General features: G+C 42.3%; 1 long non-coding RNA gene across 1 annotated transcript in view; it reads left to right on the top strand.

The window, feature by feature from the left end:
* Positions 1–22,415, top strand: part of LOC134140220 (uncharacterized) — a 59,054-nt gene extending 36,639 nt beyond the window's left edge. The window contains exons 4-6 of the long non-coding RNA XR_009958353.1: positions 3,079–3,178; positions 3,293–3,504; positions 22,359–22,415. This is a non-coding gene — a long non-coding RNA (uncharacterized LOC134140220). The remainder of the gene's footprint in view (positions 1–3,078; positions 3,179–3,292; positions 3,505–22,358) is intronic.
* Positions 22,416–22,664: the final 249 nt, after the last annotated feature.

Raw genomic sequence — 22,664 nt, 5'->3', positions numbered from 1 at the left:
TGCTTGGAATCCAAGAGGTACATTACAGATAGGCATACAGGTGTAAATGGGGCCATGCCACCACGTGTGGGAATGAGCTGGAGTTCTGGGCTTTTCTGCTGCAGAAAGGGCTAAAAATATGATTTCTTGCCTTGTCATGAAGGTATTGAGACTCTAAACACGGAGAGTGATTTCACCCAGAAAGAACATGCTGCGGGATAAAGGATTAGCAGTAATTTGGCTGGCTTCTGGAACTACTTCCAAATCAGGGCAGAGAACTGAACGCAACAGTAACAATCTGCACACTAGTTTTATTGTTCTTGTTTGGCTTCTGAACACCCATTTAGGGCTTTTATCCATTTGTGATTCCAATAGTCTGCGTAGTGACAGTGTTGTGCTGCTATGGGCCCAAGCCAGGCAGTCTCTGTGACCACCTTCCTCTCCCACAGCTCTCACTGCCTTTAGCTGCTGTTTAGTCCGAGAGGGGACTGGGAAAGGGCTTTGGGCTTTGGCTGCAGGACTTGAAGAGATGATGCCTTAAAAGTGAGAATAATAGAAAGAGTGAAACTACCTTTCCTCGATAGCTCACTCCCTACTGCCACGAGAGCCAAATCTGTGGCTCCTGAATACCTCATTGCCAGAAAGGTGTATAACAGCTACTGCCTCAAGTAAAGCCTAATGGGTGGGGGGAATAATAGTCCTAATAACAATGTGGGAGTTAAGAGAGGCAATGAAATTTCAATCTGGACATTGCAAATCTCGTCCTGTGAATGGAGTCAGCAAGTTTGCAATAATGCTGCAATTGCTTCCATGGCAGCTTGTCAGGCGGCTACTGGAGCAACTAGAAGCTCTCAAGCTGTGGTAAATATACTCTGCATTGCAATTATGTAACAGACCGCATCCTATCTGGAGCTCATTTGCGAAACAAAAAGGGCCAGTCTCTCAGCTGGTGTAAATTGGGGTAGCAGTACTGACTTCAGTGGGCAAGAATTTAACCCTGGGATGATTCTCTAAAATCTCACTATCGATCTCTTTATCTAATCTTATGCCGTTCAGAGATTAACTTGTGTTTTTATCTTCTGCTGCCTAAGTGACTTAATTGATTTCTGTTTTTTTAAATACTGTTTGTTAATTCACATTGTGTATTTTGCCGACCAATTATATGCATGGCCATATTGTGTGACTGCAGCAGTCTGGTGCAGTGCAAGGAATGCCACATCATGTGAGACGTTTCATCTCCATGAGTAACCTAGTCGCTGTGGAGAATGAATACATGAATACAGTACATCTAGGAGAGATTAAGCGTATTGACCGGTGCCTCTAGTCACCATACAAATGTCATTGTTTTTTAAATTCCCCTCCCCCTTTCTTGTTTTCCTGACGCATTTTGGTCCCCTTTTCGCTTCTCCCCTTTTCCCTTAAGTAGAGATGACACAGATCAATACCTTTGATGGAAAGTAATAATCAGGCCTATTAAGTGACAAAGGTTTACTCTGTAACAGCTGTGCTGGCGGGAGAGGAGAGCTTGTCTGACTAATGAATCATGAAACAATCAGGCAGTAGCCATTTGTGTTTAGATCTGTAAATATGGTGTGGTTCAAGTGCCAGACCATCTCCAGCACTCCAGCTGGGGGCACAGATGGTCCACATTCAGAACAGCACAAGTGTAAAGAAAAGCTCCCCCCCAACACCTCCCTCTTCCTTCTCTGTCCCATACTGCCCCTCTCAGAGGAATAGATCAGCTAGCTTTAGGATAAACTTGTGTCGAGAGAAAGAGCTGTAACATAGGCCTTTCAGACTGAGCAGCTCCCAGCAAAAATGCATGCTCTCCTCCTTGTCCAAGAGGACAAACTCGCAGCAAAACTCTCATTCTGAATATGATATTATGTATATATACATTGTTCATATATATACACATATTTATATATGTATATATATATCGCCTCATATTTTTGACTGCAAATTGGATTTTGTTCCTTGCTTTACACTTCTTTGATTTCTTCTTCATGCTCTACTGACAAATTTCCGTCTGAAAGGTATGATGATGTTGACTTTTTTGCTCCTAAAGAACAAATGAGTGACACATCAGGAATCCAAAGCTGAAGTATGGGAGGCCAGGCCCAGCAAAAGAGGGAGAGAAATAACGTTGTCAGGGAGTTCAAGCTGGTTTTGCTCTCTCGACTACAGCTGAGAATCTAGCCTCCAGTACAGGTTGTTCACGCAGCTTTGTCTTTGCCTCTTAAGGGAAGCCAGGGATCCTAGCTGACATTGAAGATGCTTCCAATTCTTTCTTTCAAGAGCTGAAACCATGGGTATGTGTTGAGTGCTTTCTAACCTGCACAGAAAACAGCAAGTCAATGAGCCTTGTTTATGTAATATATAAATCCAATTCTGAAGAGATTCATTGTTTTAAAATACAGACTTATATGTGGTGAATTAAAAGGACCTGCTTTTCTACTGTCTTTTACACTAATGGGACTCCATTGAAACCAGACAATTGGAGAAGGTATGAAACAGACACAGCAATAGTTTCAGGCCCGAAAAATCTTCATTTACTTTGCGTGTGCCACTGGAATCTTAATTGTCCATTGCAAGCACCTCTTACTACTCTGGAGCATTTATTTTCTTTCACAGCATGTATACCTGTTTGGGGTGTGTGTCGGGGATTTACAAACATGCAATACAGACCCTTTCTGGAACCTCCGTAATTCAAACATTTTGGAACTGCATCTCAGCTTACTTTAGTGGAAAGATGGTATTGCTGCGGTGGAGTGGTTGCTACTGCAAATATGCATACTTTGGATGTGCTTCTGAAATCTTTGCTGCAGATGGGTAATCTAGCACAAGATGAAACAAAGAAACAACCCTACATATTGCACACCAGAATTCTCGTGCTAGTAGAGGCACAGAAGTGACAAGAGACAGTCAGGTGAGTGTTCAGCTAAACAATTACCTGGGATTAGTGCTTGTTGGAATAGTGAGAGGCTGCATTGTAGAGCAAAGGTTGGCATGAAGATACATCTATCTATATCCTTGTGGAATTATGGGATTTATTTGAAAGCATTTGAAAAACATTGTCATTCTTTTGTTTTTTAACAGGGGAAATGATGCTAGGGTGCCGTTGTGTCCAGATTTGGCAGTGGGAAGAAATGATGAATAATTAGTGCTGTCATCTGCTCTTCAAACCTCTCTGAAGAAGGTAATACTGGCAGAAGTGAAGGTGTGACTTTCCTTTTCCATTCTTATTTTGATATTCATTTATCTTATCAAATTAGCTAATATCTCTGCTCATTCTTGTTCGTTGCTTTCACAGAGATAGTGATCCAGTCCCTCATCAACTGGCTGGCCACTGTGGGAAACTGTTACCTTGAAAGACCTGCCTTTTCAGTGGGTCTCGCCTGATACTCCAGCTCTGTGTAGGCAGCCCTGTACACTTCTGTTCTCATTCTGTGCTGCATCTTCTGTGATTATTCCTGCCTGGACAGCAATGCATTGCAAGTGTCAGTAAAGGCATCTGACCTGTCGGTAATTTATGCTCATTTCACTCTTGCTCTATAAATAACTCTACAGAGCACAAACCAGTGAAAACCTGTTGTCATATGAAAAATAGCTAGGATTATGTGCACGTATTTGAGCTACTTCTCACTATCTGACAGCCTACAAAGGCCAGAAACATGTCCAAAACCTGCCTGATAAGTCAATAGCTTGAAGGCTGAAACGCATGCCCAAAGAATGGGACAGACTATGGATATTTGTGGTGCAAAGTCTGCTTTCTGTTAAACGGTCAGCAATCCAAAGGGACTTAGTGGATGGATCTCTACTGGCACGCCCCAAAGTTGAATTTGGTCTTTTCGTCTTTCCTGCAAATGGTCAGAGTACAGATCTTCTACTGAACGCTCTGTCTTATTTGAGTGCAAATGGCCAAAAATGTAGTGGGATTTATTCACCTGTGTGCTGGACTGTGCACTCTATGAAAAACTATGTTAAAGAATTATACAGACCTGTTTGATCTGCAGAAAGGGTGGCACAATCAGTCAACAAGAGAGGGCTTGGGCTGGATATTTTGATTGCTCAGTGTCCTAGCAGAAGGCTGTTTTCTGATTCTCTCTCCCCCTCTCTCTCTCAGGCAAAACCAAAATAACTTCAGGGATGCAGTTGTTACATACTAGGGCATCTCAGTGCAATTCATTCACAGAAGTTACCAATAATTACCAATCCCAGAAGCAAATTCCTAATATTTGTGTCTCAACTGAATTTAAATGGAGGGTATGGCATTGAGAAAATCCTGTATTTCTGATGACTTTAAAAGAGAAGTATTTATGAAGTATAAAACAAGGGCGAAGTGAGCAAGAAACACTGAAGGTACCTGTGGAAGACTACCTAACGTTAGCTGCAGCATAGTTCTTCAGCTGCTATCGGTTGCTGTGTAGCCCTCCCAATGTACAGGGGAGAGGTATGGCTTGTTATCCACCGAAGGCTTGGCCCATGTTGTCTGCCTTTGCAGGGCTTTTCTAGATGCGTTCAGATGTCTTTCAGCCTTGATAACTCAGGATGACATAGTCTGAAATAGGGATTAAGGGGAAAAGGGGAGAGGGAGTGGGCTTTTTTCTTTTTCTTTTCTTTTCTTTCTTCTTTTTTTGTCTTTTTTTTTAAGCCATTATTTCGCATGGACAAAGGAGCAAGTTTGCCAAAACCCTAAGAAATACAGATTTTGTGGACTTTAACAATACTACCATTCTTTCCAAAAATCACATTATGTCCCACCTCATTTGAGCTGTTGAATGGTTATGTCATGCAAAAAGGTGGATGAGAGAAAAGTCCCCAAACTCTTTCAGCTAGATCAGTGCAATCAATAATGCTCACAAAGGTGATTATTCTCTGATTTAAGACCTGTTCTTCTGTTTGTGGTAGTATTTGCTTGCACTAACCAAAATGCTTTAGGGACAAAAAAGTTTAAACTCATGTAAAAATACCTTCTGCAGGAAATGGTTTTCATCCTTCTCTTGTCCAATAACCTTTTTTCTCTTTTCTCATCTTCTTTTGGAGAGAGGAATAATTCATTTTTTTCTCATGAGCAAGGCTTAGTTTTGCTTTTTGAAGGCATCATCTTAGGAAAAGCAACTGAGGCTGTGCACAGCTGGCTTTTGAAAATTGAGTTTCTACTGAAACTTCCCTGCTATTATCTTGACAATCTTATTATTATCAAAGCATGCAAATATTAGGTATGACAATGAATGCTCACGGCAGGGAAGAACATAGCTTGGCCATCAGAGGAAGGGGGCCACTAACAATTGTGCCCCCTGTTGCAAAAGCCATAATAATTTAATATTCTCATACTGGGAGTCTCCATTTTCTTTGGCCTGCACAGAGTTGCTGAGTGCGTTGTTTCCTTTTGGCCAAATCACAAGGGCCGTTCCTTGAACATTTTGCAAGACTTCAAATAGAGGATCATGCTGATAATGACTTCAGGGCAGGATTTTTTTTTCTCTAGGAGTAAATGATTTAACTATTAAACTGAGTCAGGCTTCTAGCTTTTGAATGTAATTTATTTCAAGGTTGCATTAAACTTGTTAGTAGATGAATCGCTTTTCTTCTTTTGCTGACCTGCTTAGCAAAAAATAGGAAAGGCAAATCAACTAAATGTCTTTGACTCGGTATATTTGAAGTGTCACATATTGTAATCATTAGCTCAGCTGCATTATCTGGGTACGGATTTTATTTTTTAGGACTGTGTTTATTCTCAGCTTCTAAAATTCATCAGCACATAGCAGGACATGTTACATGTCTCATTTTAAAGACAAATAACTTGGCAAATTGGTCAATTACATGATTTTAATGGGTGTTCTCACCTTTTTGCACAAATCTCCTAGCTCATATAGAAGTCAGACAAAATGTGTCCTAAGCCTTCCCAGAAGAGTGGCCCTTTAAAACTAATTTGTACTATATCTGCTCTGAGACCTGTTTTGATATGTAGGAGAAAACCTACAGAGTGAGCTAATCCTGGCAAAGCGAGTTACTTAGGACAATTCTACTTAGCACAGGAATCAATGATTCAGTCACAGCCAGCCCTCAGAAAGCACGTTGCTGTTTTTAATACTTAGGAAACACTGCTCTGGGCCAAAACTGTTGTCTACAGTGCAAGAAGGCTCAATAGCACATTTTTATTCATCAACTGAATGAAAGGTGTGAGGATAAGGCGTGAAAAATTGTAGGCGGTAGCTGCTGATTATTGGTCATTTAGAAGCTGCTATTAGGAGCTACCCTTTTCGCTTCCTTTCTTATGCTTTCATGTATATATGTGCATATATAGAGTGCACAAAATCCTGCAAGTAGATCTCATGCGCCTGAAAAATGTTCAAGATTGCTTAGGCAAAGTTCACCAATAAATATAGTGTTACAGTTTTAAACACATGCTGGAGATTCCCATGACCACAGGGGTCCTGCCTCTTGTTTAACAGCCTGGTGGTCTGAAACATCAAGGTCAGAGTGCATCTATTGGTCTGTGTGTCTATTGTCTGCACTTCTAACTTAGGCTGGTGAAAGGGATAATCGTGTCTGAGGCAATCTCCACTTCCAAGCCCACACCATTTGAAGCCTGTTTGTGAATTATTATGGTGAGATACTTACGCTGGGTGGCCATTTGGAGACAAGGAGGAGGCCTCTTTCCCCAAATGTGGGTACCGGGAATGGGGTGTGGGTTAAGTTAGCTAGGGCATTGGGGTTAACACCCTTGATCTTCCTTTGTTGAAAGTTGTGGGATTCGCAGCACACACAAAGCAAGGGTAGGCAATTTCTGCAGTTCACTGGGGCTTACCAGAGTCCTGGCAGCAGAGACACAAGTGTATGTATGTACGAGGTTACTATTCACTTTTATCAAGAAATTGGGACCTCTTCTTGTGTTACAGGTATATATAACACAGCCCATGGTGAACACAGATTTGCAGGACCCAGGGGGATGGAGAGCATATGGAGAAGTGCTCAGAGAGATTTGTCTTTTTGATATGCCTGTTGTCCTGGAGACCACGAAAACATTTTTCTTGTTCTCGTGAGCTGCTGCATTTCTCTCTCCCCATTTTCCTTTGGAAGGTGGTGAAGCTACAGTTGGGTAAAACTGGGGAAAGGAATAGATGAGCATAGCTTGTTGCTGTCAAAAAGGGGACACTGGTGGAAATGTAAAGAAAAGAGACTGCTTACAGGAAGAGACATCATGCCCTTCTGTACCACTGCCATCAGGCCCCTTGTTACAGTCTGTAACTGCAAACAGGGCTTCAGACAGAAAACAAGTGCTCAGCTGTGGATATTTAATATAGATTCAGTGAAATCACTCTATCCTAGTGTAAGAAAAAGTCTGGAGGAGCTCCATATTGCTATGTTCTGCAGTCAGTGTAAGTATTCTTTCATCTGGGTGTAAGCTGTTCACAAATCACTGTGGATTAAGAAGTCTTTCCTCCTGGGGATAGCTTTCCGTTGCAAACCAGCACAAGGGACACCCGCACCTTCTTAACGTGCTCATTCTGGCTAACCTATTGATTTCAGGCTGAAGGGACCCCTGCTCAGTACCAGCTTGCCAGTTCCCAACTCCTACAGCAAGGAACCACAGGTTAAAACTTATGTGAAATCTCCCATGCGGACTGTTGGAGTGGCACTGAGAATGAGACTTGCCCAGATAACTTGGTGGTCAGTGGCATTTACATTAAAGAATTTGCAGATCCCAATTGTGTAAATATTCACCAAGTAGTGAAGCGGGCATGCCCTTTGATATTCTTCGTGGCTTTGCACTTAGCCAGTGCTATCTCTGGGGCAGTGCTGGAAATCACCCATAAGAACAGGAAGACTTTACTTTCACTGAATTTCCCTTATAAGAGGCACCAGAACTATCAGTGGCAGAAGTCTCTTTTAAGAGTGGTGTGGTGCTAATAGGATCTGTTATTTTCATGCTCACGTGGAGTTACTGGTGCCTTTCTTTTTTTAACCCCCAGGATGCAGGCATCTTCAGGATCATCTGCATCCTGGGAAAATTTTAAGAGGCCAACTTCCGCAAATGGCTGCTGTCATGTCTTAACTAAAGTTGAGATCGTTCAAATGTTTCTCCACTCTCAAAGGAGTTATACTGGCTCTTCACTCTAGTTTGGACTGATTTTTTGGCTCATTTTCACCACTTGCTGCGGACATATGGCCCAAGATCTGTGGATCTCTTGGAAGGATCATGCTGGGCTCTAGTGCGCTCCTTAATTTAGTGTGTGTTGCTAGGAAGAACCAAAGGACGGATAAATTCTACTTTTTGCTTGAGATAGAGGAAGACCTTTTGTTTAAGACAGGACCGCAGAGCTCTTCAGGAGTCCAGGAATCATTGGGAGATGCTCAGAGGACAGCCCCTCCACAGGAACGTTACTGCATTTTTGTTTGTTACAAAAATGTCATTTCCCAGCTCTCAGGGAAGCGGTCTCAGCAGCAGACACTGAGAGGGTCATTGTTCCTTTCTCCCTTAACAGCAACATGCTACCAGCCTCCTCTCTGCTAGAGGAAATAGCTTAATTGCTTGCTCTGCAGCATGTCCATCAGATCTACCACAGAGAGCTTGTTTGCTCCTGAAGGGTGAAAGAAAGAAGACACTGTCTCTGCTCTCTCCTACAGAGCTCGACTGAGAAAGTGCCCTTGCACTTGCTGTGTAGGCAGCCATTCCTGACTTCTGAGAGGATAAGTTGCTGGATAAACATAGGAATCTTACGGGTTGGATTTGACCCCTGGCTGGCGCCTGGGGGTAATGGCCCTGTGGTTCATTGAGCAGCCAGCCCAAGGCCCAGGTGCTACCTACATGTTGTTCTGCAACAGGGAAAGCATGGGGCCGTGTTGAATTAGCAGGGAGCTCGGACTAGACGATCTCCAGAGGTCCCTTCCAACCTTACCGGTTCTATGATTCTGTGAATGAACAGCCAGTGCTATGGCATGATGGTGCACTACCAGCAGGACTTCTGAGCCACAATGAGTGCATACTGACGTAGGGCCAACATTAAGTCTTACTTCACACTGGTGGTGGGATGCAGATCAGGGACTTACTTGGTCTGTAGGGTCAAGGGCACCAGTGGTTTGATCCCGTTACAGTGAAAATGATGATGTCTGAACTCACTCCCGAGTTGTGTCTCTATGGTGGATGGCAAGGCTACTGGGCATATGAAGGGCTTTTTGTTTGATTTCTCCCAAGTATTGCTGGACAACAGCAAGTCTGAAAAATATTTCACGTACCATAGTGATCACTTTGGTGTAAGCACCAAGGCAGAAAAAGGGACAGAAGATTAAGAAAGGTATGCTGGACTTAGATGCGACTGAATGATATTATGCTGAAAGAAAGCCTGTCAGTGTGGTTGAAACACAGATCTGGAAGGAAAGAGATGAAGAGTTGCCACAAAATCTTAAGTAGGTGACTAACTTTATGAATATCTTTCAGTGCTCTGCTGAACATTGCTGGGGTTTGGAATACATGCCACACTGCCACAAGCATGTGAGAGTGAACGAATGCATGCAAAATGCCTCTCAATCTGCAGATGGAGTCTGCTCCGTAAATCACAGGAATTGTTTAAAATCCTGAGCAGATGCCTAATGCGCTGCTGGCATGCCAGGGGTTAACTGGGACATCACCTCCTGGTCCCACTAATGGGGCTCATTTGCCATGGTGTGGCTTCTAGCACCGTTTCAGAAACTCAAGGATGTGAAAAAGATGGAGCGAAACCAATGCAAAGTGGGCCTAAAGTGACTGCTCTACTAAATGTCAACTGCACAACTAAATATAACCCCGAAAGTAGAATTTATGCTTTTCACTCCTTCGCTTTTTTATTGTGGTGAGAGAAAAGCCAGGAACTCAACGGGCTGTAACTTTAATAGGTCATTCCAGCCAGTGCTTACCTTTACAAAATCCTGATAATACAGCGAAGACAATACAGTGATCAAAAGCAGTGATGAGATTTTTTAGCAGCATTAACCGTCATGACCTAGCAAAATGAAAGAAAATGGTTTAACAGAACTGTCAGATCCAATATAGCTAATAAAGGCATGGATAAATGTTTATTACATACCGGAGACAGATCATTTCTGTACAGAAATTGAGGATGACCTTTACTGATAACTCTTATCTGCCTGATATCCTGAGTAAGAAAAAGAGAGGGGGAGAAAGGGCTGCACTATTGGTGATATTTATGAAAGGTGGAGAAAAATTATAATTTGCAGATGATTGCTTTTAGACAAGGGCTCTCAGGAAAATAAAGATATGGAGCAATTCATTCTCTGCAAGATATTCCAGACTCCGACTGGCTCTGTCAAATGTAATGATAATGTCCAATTGGGGACATTGCAGTAGACTTGATTTTTATACAAAGGTATACGTACAATTACATGTGTGTGTGTTTGTGGGAGCAATGATTGAATTCACACCGATTTCTCTCTCTGTGTAGGAAGCTCCCAGGTTACCCAAATAACGCCACTGTGAGTCATCTTCCTGCCAGCCAGATCTGTAAGCTCAGCATCCACAGTGGAAACAAGATTTCCAAGAAAAGTCAGCTTCCAAAAGCTCCATTAAGACTCATAATGGCCAACCCTGAGGAAGCAAATTGGAAATTCAAGCCTTTTATTTTGGACTGTAAATGCCCCAAAATGGGGAAAATCTGGTCCCTTTGTTCCAGTCTCATACAAAGCAGCACAGTAGTATTTTAAAATTAGGTAATGCCAGGATTCAGGTTGCCTGTGCAAACTTAATTCCACTCAGTGCTGTATTTGACAAATTAGGCTCTACTTCTTCCTTGTTTTATTTCAATGTCCAGTATCTGGCACCCTTGACTACTTACTGTCAGTAATCTCACCTTGCCTAACAAGCACGTAAATACGGGGGTCGGGGCACAAACAATTCACCAGGCTGCCTGAGGCTCCAGGGAAGTGCAGGGACTTGGAAGGTGGGCTAGTAGAGTTCTACCAAAATGGAAATGAAAGAACAAGCTGTTGAGGCTTTTGCCCCTCATCCTAGGGTTCAAACACTGAAGACCTGACTTTCGTGGTGTGTTCAGCATGATGTGACACTTGAAAGTGGAAGGCACAGCTGTAGTTGTGGAGAGCTCACCTCTTCTGTAAACTAGAAGCCGGGAACACAGCAAACACCACCAAGCTACCTGGCAAAAACCTGACCGAAATGATTTGTAAGTGAAATCAGAATCGGGCCTACTACATGCAGTTAATCATAAATAATGCTGTCCTGGTAATGGTTGCAATTAGTTATAAACTTCAATCATATCTAATGTTTGCATGTTGGCCAATTATGCTGCAGAAATTATCAAGTAACCCGTAGCACATTAGCTTTCTGTAACACCATTGTTTGGCTCTGCTCAGGTCACCAGATCCTCACTAGGATAAATTAGCATAGCTCTCCCAAGTACAATGGTGTTACGCTGATTTATATCGCCTGAAAAGCTGGCGCTTTGTCAGGTGGAGTTGTAGCAGCAGCAAGTTTAAATCACAGCTTTGCAGTAGAGACTCCTACCACTCAGTGCTATAGAAACAATGGTATGTGTGTTTTTTCTCTTGGCTGTGTACATGACTTATTAGATGCCAATGGTGGTGCTTAGGTCCGGTGGTACTTCAACAATAAGCTGAAATTGTACTTTAATGGTGCAATGCGAAACTGGGAAGAGGAACGAACGCATAATTAATACGTCATCTGACTTCTTAAAAAGAGAAGCCCATCAGATAAGGAAATTACTTGAGCTAGTGCTGATGAGCAGCTAAAATCTTCCTCCTGCACTTGTCACGGAGCTTAATAAAATGCCTTTTGTTTTCATTTTGCAAGTCTACAAAGTTGTGTTATGAATGCCAGTTTTTGACAGCAGGTATGTTTCTTTTGCTAGGGAAGACACTTGCTAGCCTAAGTCTCAAGAAAACATAGTAATACAATTTGTTGCTCTTGTTACAGTCCAACTCTTTAATCCTTTCCTGCTCCTGGTGATTAAAAATACTTCCCTTGCTCCGTTTAGGGAAGAATTGACTTTTCTGGTTACATGAACTTTTGTTTGTCAAGTTACATAAGAAAAAATTGGCCTTGAATTCTAAGAAGTATTTTGTTGTTAGTAACTTTAAAACCCACGGCAGTGGAAGTGGCTGAATAATTTTAGGGCTCCAGATCCCTAAAATACACCCACGGAAATACATCATTATGCTGAGAGAAAGCAGCATTGGTAATGCTCTTTCTAATGAGATCTCAAGGTTTGTGTTTGCTAATTTGTCTTAAGCCGGTCTGGCTTCCTATTTAGCTAATTTAAAAATAAAAACAAAAACAAATACTCAAACCTCTGCAGTCTTAGTGGTTTTGCCTTGTGCTTGGAATCTCAGCCCATGGTATGTAGCTGTCTTAGCTGATTCTGGCCTGTGTGGTTTCAAAGCAAAGTATTTTAAAGTAAAAAAATCTTGTGGAAATCAGCTGCAGTTTTAAAACAGAATATTTTGTCAAAATCAAATTTATTTCAATGAGGGACAATCACTCTAATGGCTGAGAAGAATGCAAAGATTAAATGAGGTATGAATAGCTGTAAGATGGTACAATTACCACCTCAGAAACAATATATTTGTAAAGTTAATTCCTCTTGAACATGAACAATCTCCTTACACTTGACCCCTCTCTATTGCCTCTTCCATGCTTGAACTCTCCTTGAACTTTGAAGATCCATCTTGAGAGTATGATATGGCCATCTCTTTTGCATCTGGTTATTTTAGCTCCAATTTGCAGCCCTAAAATGGCAATTATGGTGATATATTGCTCAAGTCACCCGACATGGATTAGTATCGGGATCAGCGCGTTTATGCACAGGAGTAGTGAATGGAGACTACAGCTATGATTTTAAATGACTTGATTAATTCTGAAACAACACTTCAGAGTCCATTACGTCCAGCAGGTGTTGGGGTTCAGGAGGCACTTCCACTGCATGTTCAGCCTGCCTTCCCTTAAACAACACAAACACATTCTATTTATTGCCCCCTTTTTTTTCTCTCTCTAGCATTCCTCCCCTTTTTCTTTTCCCTCCCTCTTACCCCTCCTTTCTGTAAAAGTTCAGTGGCCTTGGGGGCAACTCATACAATACTCTCTTTTCATAAATCACACTGTTGGATTCACATTGCCAAACTGTAATCTCTTTCTTTTTAAAATTCTCCAGGGGCACAGTGTGATTGGTTACAGAGCGAGAACCACGACTTGTTGGTCAGCAGGGCTGGTTTTTGTCTTGGGATGAGTTAAACAATGCCGAGCCTGCATAAAACATCCGACCACATCACCGCCTCTCAGAACTGACCGTGTTTGATGGAAGCAGATTTCTTCCCCCTTTCCACCGTGGTAAAGATGCTAGAATATGGTCCTTTCCTGGTCTGCATTACCTCCATTACTCTTATGGGGACAGCCAGACTGTCAGGGGCTGTAGCTCAGCATCACTCTTCCACCTTCAGCAAAGCAGTGACAGATTTCAGGAGCTGAATATCCATCCTGAGCCTCCTTATCTGTTAAAATTATACCTATGGCCTGAGTGTGTGTGCGTGTGCGTGTGTGTGTGTGTGTTTGTACATAAGTGAGAACTGTCTGCGGTATGACTATATGCGGTAGGTTAGGTTCTCAGCTGTTGTACACTGCTGTGCTTCCCAGCTGAAAATGTGATTTTTCTTAAAAGAAAGGTGATGAAATGGGTCAGTTTGACCAAAGGATCTGATGTGTTTTTGCTCTCCGAGCTGTTTCGATACTATTTGAGAGTGCTGATGTCAATGGATACCTGCAATCTTCACTGACTTTAAACCAATCAGAGGAGAGGCAGGTTTGGCATAAAAGTGTTAGGTTGATGTGGTTGGGTGCTGGGACTAGACTCCTCGTCACCCTGTCCCTTATTCCTCTGGTCAACATTGCAGAGAGGGAGAGAGTGGCAGCAAACAGCAAAAGGTGGAACGCATCTGAACTCGAGCGATGACAGGATTTTGGTAAAGCAGGGAGAACCGTGATGAAAATTGTAATAAATCTCTCTGATTGCAGCAACAATGTTTTTTAACGATCAGTTACTTACCACATGGCTGTATTACGTGTTTGTTGCTGTTATTTAAGTCATTGTGGCCTGATCCTGATGCTTTTTGTGTCTTTATTCAGTTAGAATTTCTGTTCAAGTTTTCCAGAGTTCTGGCCACATCATGCTGCAGGCTAGGCTGGCACTGCACGTGTAAAATAAGGCATTATTCTGGGAGGCACCACTAAAATGACTTCTTGATGACTCAAGTAATCCTTCCCATGAATAAAGGAACAAAGTTTGGGGGTTAATGAGAAACACAACGTTACACTGTTTGTTTTAAAAAGACAGGGGCTCATTCGGCAAGCCATGGTATGGAAGCAAGGGAAATTCTGTCGGGGTCAGGAGCTTCCCAAGGGATGCAGCTTCCATTTGTACTGAATGTGTAACTCTTAGCAGAGGTGACACTCCATGAGTCTGCTCCAGAGTCCACTAAAATCAGTGAGAGGTTGTCCATGCACTTGGAATAGGCCTTAACAGGACGAGTGCAGCGTTTGGCTTAAGCATGTATAAGGATCTACCTGGAATTTTGCAAGGGAGAAAATGGATGCAGAGTCCTAAGACTCTGTTGGAAAGTACTGCTCAACTCAGACTGGCTGAATGAGCAGTGGGTCGAGTCGGGCAGTGCTCTGTAGGAAGCGTGCTTCTTGTGGATTGTACAAGAAGAACTTATAAACGAGCACAAGGATTGAAACCTCTGTGAATGAGTTGTCAGGGAAGTGTGTGGCAGGGCTAGGAAATGTAAAGGACGTGTGTGTGTGTGTGTGTCTGGGGGTGGGGTGGGGACTGATGGTGCATTTGGGGTTTGTTCCTGTGGGAGAATATCCAATGAAAGGCTTGTTTTTTCCCTTGATGCTTCATCAGATTTTTATTTCATTTTTGAAGATAGGAAATGTTATGGGCTGGTCCTCTGTGGAAACAGTGTATTTCCTATAGAAGGTTCAACTCCAATGAAAAGGAAAAAAAAGCAAATGACACGCTCTTAAACTAATGCACTGCTGAAGAGTGATTCTTGGATTTCCACCTGTATCCACTGTGCTACAGAGGCCTCCTGTACATTACCTAGAAGGCAACGCTGGCAGCCCACTCCTTTGTCCATCTCGTATCTCTCATTCCTGTGTTATCTTTAAAGCCTTTTATCTGTAATTTGTCATCAGACCTTTCAAACTGTGTGAAGATTCTCTAGTCTCTGGGCAATTTCTGTCTGAGCTTGATTCTTTTTCTTTTTTTATTATTTGGTTTATTTTTTGGAATGGCAAGATTGTTAAAGGGAAACTACCTTTAATATTGTCCAAGGGGTAGGTGTTTTACTTCCTTAATTTTGTTCTGCTTTTTAAAAAAGTGTAGCTCCTTGCTGCTCTTCATACCAAATGCCTTTCTTTGAAAGGAGATGGACCAAAATCTTGGCTGGTGTCTGAATCTTTTTTTCTGTGTGAAGACTGTGTTGCTTATTCTAGTGCAATGTGAGTCTTTCTTTTAAACTCAAGATGGGGTTTAAGTGAAACCTTACATCCAAAGAAGCCTGAAGATTTGGACTGTTCACAACCTAACCCTAGAGAGTGTGAAGAGCTAAGAGCAAACCTGGGCTAGATCTCAGGAGCACAGAGTCTCAATCTTATCTAGTCTTGCACACTTTGGTTAATGTCTCTTTTGGGTAATAACCTTATCTTTACTTAGTTTAGGTGTTAGGTTCTCACAGCAAGTTCCCAGAACAACTGCCTGGGACTTGAGCACACTGTAACTGTAAGGATGGATTTCACTGAACCTTGAGTTTCTTTGGACTTTTTCTCTTGAAAAATGAGATCAAAAGTTCATGGCTTGTGTTGGTCACCATTTTAACTGGCTGGATAGTTTTTGTAAGCCCTGTCTCAAACTGCTTCTAGGGAGCAGTCTGAGTACCCACATACTGCAAAACAAGTATTTTTTTTTCCTGTGGGAAAGCCATGAAGATTCATTCTCACCTCACAGAGTAAGTTTGCAACTCCTTTACACCACAAATACCGGGGATGGTAGCCACAGGATGCCTCTAACCAAGAATGTGATGGCCTTTGCCAGACCAGAGCAAAGTGGAGGCAGGCATGGTGGTTATTAGAATGTTTCATAATGTAAAGAGTGAAGACTTCCTCAGACTAGAGCAAGAGCTGGCTGCCCTACCCTGATAGCTCGCACTCCTCTTTGGGTTAAAGATAGATGGCAGAAACTACAGCATGGCATCTGTGCTGGGAGTGAAGTCTCCCCAGGTACTTGCAGTACTCTTCACTCCAGTTCAGCAGTTAGGTGCCAGTCATGTGCATGGCCAAGTCAACCACCCTCTCAGTGTGTGCAGTCAGTTTGAAGCACCATCAAACAGCAGCGTCCGCTCCGTTCTCTGGATCTTAAACAGAAGGGAGCTGCCAACTTTCTCGGCTTGCAGTAGTAAGACCTGAGTGCATAGCTCAGCCCAGAGCTCTCGCAGTCTTGGCAACACAGAGTTTTTGAGGGTGAGCTTGGTCAGTTTAGCGAATTGCACAAAATAGACAGAAAGGAGCACTTGGTGCCCTGGCTGTGCTAAAGCAAGATTGCCTGCATCGTACCTGTTTGCAACAGATGCTTGTGAAACCTGTTCATCCAAGGACCTACTGGCCAGCATTGGAACAAGACTGTCTGTTATTTCAGGTTTTCATATTAAATATCCTGGTTATTCTTAGCCTCAGTCAGGTAGTTTTTGTTAGATTTTACAAAGGGACCCTCATGTCCACCTTGCCCGAGTCAGGAAAAAATATCTGTATTGCAGATTGGGGGTTCATTGCCTTTACTTACACGTATCAAAAATGGAAGAGGGAAAAACTTCTATAAATCATGAAGTTGGGGCTAGAAGGAGGACTGTGCTAGCCCACGAAAGGCTTGGATACCCCATGCTGACCCTTTAGCTGTGCAATATTCTAACTATATATTTCAAAACACTTCTCCTTTTCTATGTTAAATAGTTCCTCTTCCCAGTGGGGCTGACTCACTATAGATACTTGCAATATGTTAAAGCTCTTTCCTTCATCTGTGGATCAGTTGTGGTTGTGCTGTTGCTGTGGGGAAAGCACTGGACTGAGATCTAGAAGGCTTGAGTTTTATTTCTGTCCCTGTGAGTTCCACTGAGTCACTTAACCTTTCTGCGATTCCTTCTTTGGACTTTGGATAGCCAAATGGAGAGAAAAAATATATAGTTTTTGCTCTGTAGCCAGGACTCCAGTACTATGTATCTGTCCAGATTCCTCCTCCTCTTTTAAAATAGTGTCTTACTCCAAAGCCTCTAGGTGCCTCATCATCTTTCTGATTCTTCTCAGAGCTCATGTTGTTGCTTTGTCGTGACATGGGGCCCACAACTGCATCCTAATCAGCAGATTTACCTGCAGGGGCACTTGTCAGTCCACAGAAGCTCTGCAAAGCAGGGCCTCTGTGTTTGCTGCTTGTGGTGCTGGGGAGTTGAATGAAGGGCCTGAAGCCATGTTAAAGGATGGCATATGCAAATGGAGGGCAGGGAACGGCCTGCAGGCTGAACATCTATGATCAAAACACTTAAAAGTGTGTGTGTGCTCTCAGCTGTAGCCAGCTGGGGTGCATGGCTCAGTCTGCTCCTGTGCTTTCGCCTCCCTGTTGGTTGTCCTAGAAACTTCTGTGCAGTCACCACAAGTGACAGTTTCTGCCTGTAAAAGTGGTGGAAAAAGTCTCTGAAAGCCCCACATCCTCCTGAGCAGGGATTACTTCTGAGCAGAGATGATGTGCTGCGTAAGGCACAGCATGGCTTGCAGACAGCAATAATATACCCAGAAAACAGACCTCTGGTACAGAAGTTTGACAACCAGCAGCAAAGGCAATGATTGATACGGGTCCCTGTCTAACGCCTGCTCCATTGCAGGGAAACAGCTCCTTTTGAAGCTGTTCCTGACCTCAGGCGTGTTTCTGAGCAAACTCCCTGTCAGTTGATGCTCAGCCCAGCCTGCCTCTCTTCCCACCCTTAGTAAATGAGACTTCAGCATATAGGTGCAGGCCAATTGCTGGCATTCAGTGGAATATCCAAATCATTACTTTATTTATATTTGAAATCCCATTTCTCAGCACTGTCATTTTTTTTTCCCTTGTAGAGAAGCGAAAAGACAGTTAAAGGGACTTTTGGTGACATCCCCTCTGTTTAATGAAGCTTGGAGTTATGGGCAAGTGACTCGAACTGCCGTTATTATCTGCATGGGTGACTGAAGGCCGAGGGTCTAGTTGTGTGCAAAGAGTTCCACTGCAAATGTGCACATTGATCATTCCTAATCAGACCAACCAGGTCAGAGGTTCTGGAGAGATGGAGAGCTCTGAAAAAGCTGACAAATGAAGCAGCGGAGCTTGGGGGTTAATGTAATATTCAAACACAATGAGATACTCATTTTCTTGTAAGCTTGTCACTTTTCCCTTCTCTGACATTTTGCCAGACTACAGTTAAGAGGCAGAGAGAATGTATGAGAAACGCCCTAGCCAGGGGAAAAAAAAAGAAAAGAAAAGAAAATTGAACAAGTATATCTTAAGTCCAGAAGGGAAAAGGGGTGGGGAAAGATAACGCTTCTGCATCCTTCTTATTTTTCAAGTCCTCTGCGCTCTTTTTATGTTCTTGTGGAACTTTTTTTATTTTATTTTTTTAAGGTGATTATGTTTTGGGACCTTTCAAATTTTAGCAGCCAGGACTGTCTGTTCTGTTATTCTGCAAATAAACTGCTCGGGCTGGAGTGTTTATCGGGCTGGATTGGATTAGGGTGCATATAATGCCAGAGCTGCGTTCTCCTCAAGGAAAACAAGACTATGTTTAGCATCCTAAGCTAAACTGTATAGTGAGCCACTGTATATGAGCTGTATGGTGTGTTGGTACATTTTTTTTTCAGAACCACTGTACTGAAGGCCTCGGGTAAAACATATATCATTTATCAGAAGCATCCTTATGGCTTTAGTTAGGCTTATAATGACTTTCTGGCTTTTTAGCAGTACATGCCTCATCTAAGAAACTTAAACTATCTTTTAAAAATTCACTGTACTTCCCAGTGGTTTGCACACTGGAAGCTTGACCCAGTAACCCCTGTGACAGTCATGATTTAACTAGCATAAATTGTATGATTTAACTAGCATAAATTGTGTCTACCCAGTGCCTGCTTTATAAATGGATAAAACAGAGTACAACGATTCTGGTGGTTTATTCAGTTATCCCTGCAGAGTAGGAAATACCTTCAGAGGTTCCTATTCTCAGTTCTGGACTCTAAACAGAATAACATTTGCATTACAGTAATTTTTGGGGGGGGTTCTTTTCTTTTTTTCTTTCCTTTTTTCTTTCTTTCTCTCTCTCTCTTTTTTTTTTTTTTGACTTAATGCTCTAATGAACAAGAGAAGCTTGACAAATTACAGGTCAAGGCTCCCGTAAGATCTTTGTTGAGTCAACAGTTATTTCAGTGTTACAGTGTGGTATGCAGTACTGTGGTCAGTTGTTCTGAAGGAAAAACCTCCCCGAGGAGGCCCAGAATGCCCAAGAACTGAAGAACTGAAGGCCTCATGTGATAAAGCAGAGCTCCAGGGTTTCAGATGTAGCAAGGACCCAACTATCTCCTGGATAAATCTGGGCATTCCTTCTCTAGACAGCTACTCTTTAGAAAATCACTTTCACAAAAATCAGGTCAATTTTCCTTTTTTTAACATAATTCCCTGCCCATCAGAAAACTTTTAATTCTTGGGTTTTATTTTCTCTCTCCATTCTGTTTCCTAAGCATTTTCTTACTCTGCTAAAATCTGGAAGTGTTTTTTGTTTTTTTTTTTTTTTTTTCCTTCCCTTTTCATCTAGCAGAGATTTCAGTTTATAGTGGGGCTGCAAATGGATTTTGGTTGTTTCCTCCCATACGCAAATAACTGTGTGGCTTTACAGCTCCTGACCAGAAGACTTCATGGGAAAGGCAAGAGGAAATTTGAGTGATACGTGCATTACAGAAATATATGTCTTGTTTTCAGACTGCCCTTCATACTAGTTTCCCGATGGTATTGAGTGAAAAGGGGGGAGAGAAGTGAGAGGAGAAGGAGGAGGAAAGGAAGCATATTGCTACCTGTTTTGTACCCTTGGAATGAATTAAAGACCCAATTCAACAATAATGAAATCAGCCTATTGGCTTGATCATACTTTGGACTATGCTCTCCAAAGCTTTGGAAAATACAGCTCAAAGTATCATACCAGATCTGATAGGAATGCATAACTGCAACAGCAATGACACTATGCATGCAAAAGGAATGATTTATTTTCTAAGTCTCAGTTTTAGAGACTTAAGTCTCAGAACACATCTATTTCGCTTTCACTTATGACTACAAGGGAATCAATAAAGAAGGAAATTTTGCATTTTTTCACTGCACTGCTAAAAGGTGAAAAGATGGAAGAACTTTGTGGAAAAAGTCACTGCGTCGGGTCTGGGCAGATATGAATTCAGTTCTCTCCTTTCCCACAAGCGTGGTACATGACTTGGGATAAGATGCTGATTTTTTTTCTTCCTGTTTCTCAGATCCTTTAAAGATGTTCTTTTCTCTCCCTTTTGTTTTGTCTGTCAGTTCTTCAGGGCTGGCATGATTTCTTACTATGTTCCTTGTACAGAGGGGCTTTCTTCCAGCAAGAGCCCATTCTGCAGTACAGAATAATAGTTCTGAGTATCTATTAATGCCTACAACCAGAATTCTTCTATCGTTCTGCTCCCATAACCAGTACTGCAGTCTGCTGGCTGTCTGCGATGTGAAGAAGCTGGCAACATTTTCCTAAGATAAGTTCTGTCTCCTCATCAAGCTTCTGTCTCAGAGATTCATGAGAAACATTTCAGTTTATTCAACCTTTAATCACATGTCTGACCTATTCTGAACACTGTTCAGCTTATGACCTCTTCCCAATAAACAAGTTTTAAACAAGCTGCCACATCAGATTTTTTTTGCAGAAAACAAATGTGAGACAGCAAGGAAAGCTAATCACTCCGAGTACCGCTTTTTTTTGCCAGGCCGGTATCTCTTCTTCCCTGCAAGAATTAGTTTACATTTTTGGGAAAATATGATGATCTACGTGAAAAAAAGTAACATAGTTTTCTCAAGCCTGGAGAGATCCGCTGTTCTATGTGGATCCTGATAAGTGTACTCAAACAAGCAAAAAGTTTTCAGGGAGCTGTCCTGAGATAAATACTGGCTAAACCACTTTCTTCTGCTAGAGTTACAAGAGATTCAAAAAGTAAATGAAAATGCAAAGATCTCTGGACTCTTGATGGTGTAAGGCAAGGTGCACACTCCTTTGTACATTTCTCTGAACAGTTCTGAGAGTTTGACAACTCTCTCCAAAGGATTTGTGTGCTGACTTTGTACACTTCCTTTATTGGACTAGGCTAGCAGTGTGCCTCGTCAGTTTTTGATTATAATTGTGCTCTAAGTTGGAAACAGCTACAACCCTGTCATATAGTACCTGGGAAGGATGCAGCCCTGCTTGGACAGGCATGGAGAAGGGTATGTGATAGCATCACCACATAGTGGAACAGCCCCTTCCCATCTCATGGTAAAAGGGCATCTCAACTGTGCTGTTGATGACAGCACTGTGAGGCTAGATATTGGCTCAGAGGTATGAGTAGAGGGCACTTAGTCTGGAACAGGATTGTCAGTTTTGCCTTGGAAACACAGCTGATGGTAAGAAAAAACATCAAAACCCTCCAGTTGTTTCTGTCCTCTGAACTGATTGTTCCCTGCATGAACAATCTTGGCAAAGAGGACAAATATTGAAGGAGTTTTAGGAGTCTGGCTTCTCTTCTCCCCAAGGCTAAAGAATAGCAATGTGCTGATTATGGGCAAGCTATCAGATCTGATGAAAAGAGAGCCTCAGGCTACTGCTCCACAAAGCGGGTAAATCTGGCTTTTGAATGGCAAATGTCAAATATGAAATGGCTACCCAAAGAACTGATTGAGCAAAATTGGGACTGGAAACTTCTGAGAAGCAGGTGAATGAGCAGGGAGGAGAGGAGAGGAGTGGAATGTCTGTAATGAAAACAGAAAATAGGTGTTTGTAAATGAAGCTAATAATCTGGTGACCCTTTCACTGCACTGGTCCGGATCCTGGTCCTTTACTCATCTCTTTAGTCATTGCAAGAGACAAGGAGGATTTTTAGAGAATGCCGTAATACGAATCCGTCTGTAGGAAGCGAATCTCAAAAGTATGTACTGTGTACTTATGTTGGGGATCTTTGACCTAGGTCTTGAAGATGATAGGATTTTTTGAGTTTGTTTCTCTTTTTCTCCTTTTTTCCTCCTCAGTAAGTGATGAAACTAGAAAATGAAATTGAAGAAAATGACAGCTCTTTACTGACTGCTGTGGTCTGACCAAAGCTGTCATCTTTGGAACATTTACTGGAAGCTTCAACAGCAAATATCAAAGCTCAAATGGAGAAGTAACCGGATTCCCCTCACCGTGAAGGTGACTGCTGCAACAGCAGGTAGGACAGACAGTGTGCTATGCCTAGCCACCCCTTTTCAGGCTTTGGTCTCCGCTACAGCCTAACAACTCCTTTTACTGCTACTGAATGCATGTTGCCTCGCTTCCCCTGTCAAACAAGGTGAAAA

The sequence above is a fragment of the Rhea pennata genome, chromosome 4, assembly GCF_028389875.1.
Source record: "Rhea pennata isolate bPtePen1 chromosome 4, bPtePen1.pri, whole genome shotgun sequence".
Taxonomy (NCBI): Eukaryota; Metazoa; Chordata; class Aves; order Rheiformes; family Rheidae; genus Rhea; species Rhea pennata.
Note: the sequence above shows the minus strand (reverse complement) of the source record. Positions and strands in the feature narration are given on the sequence as shown.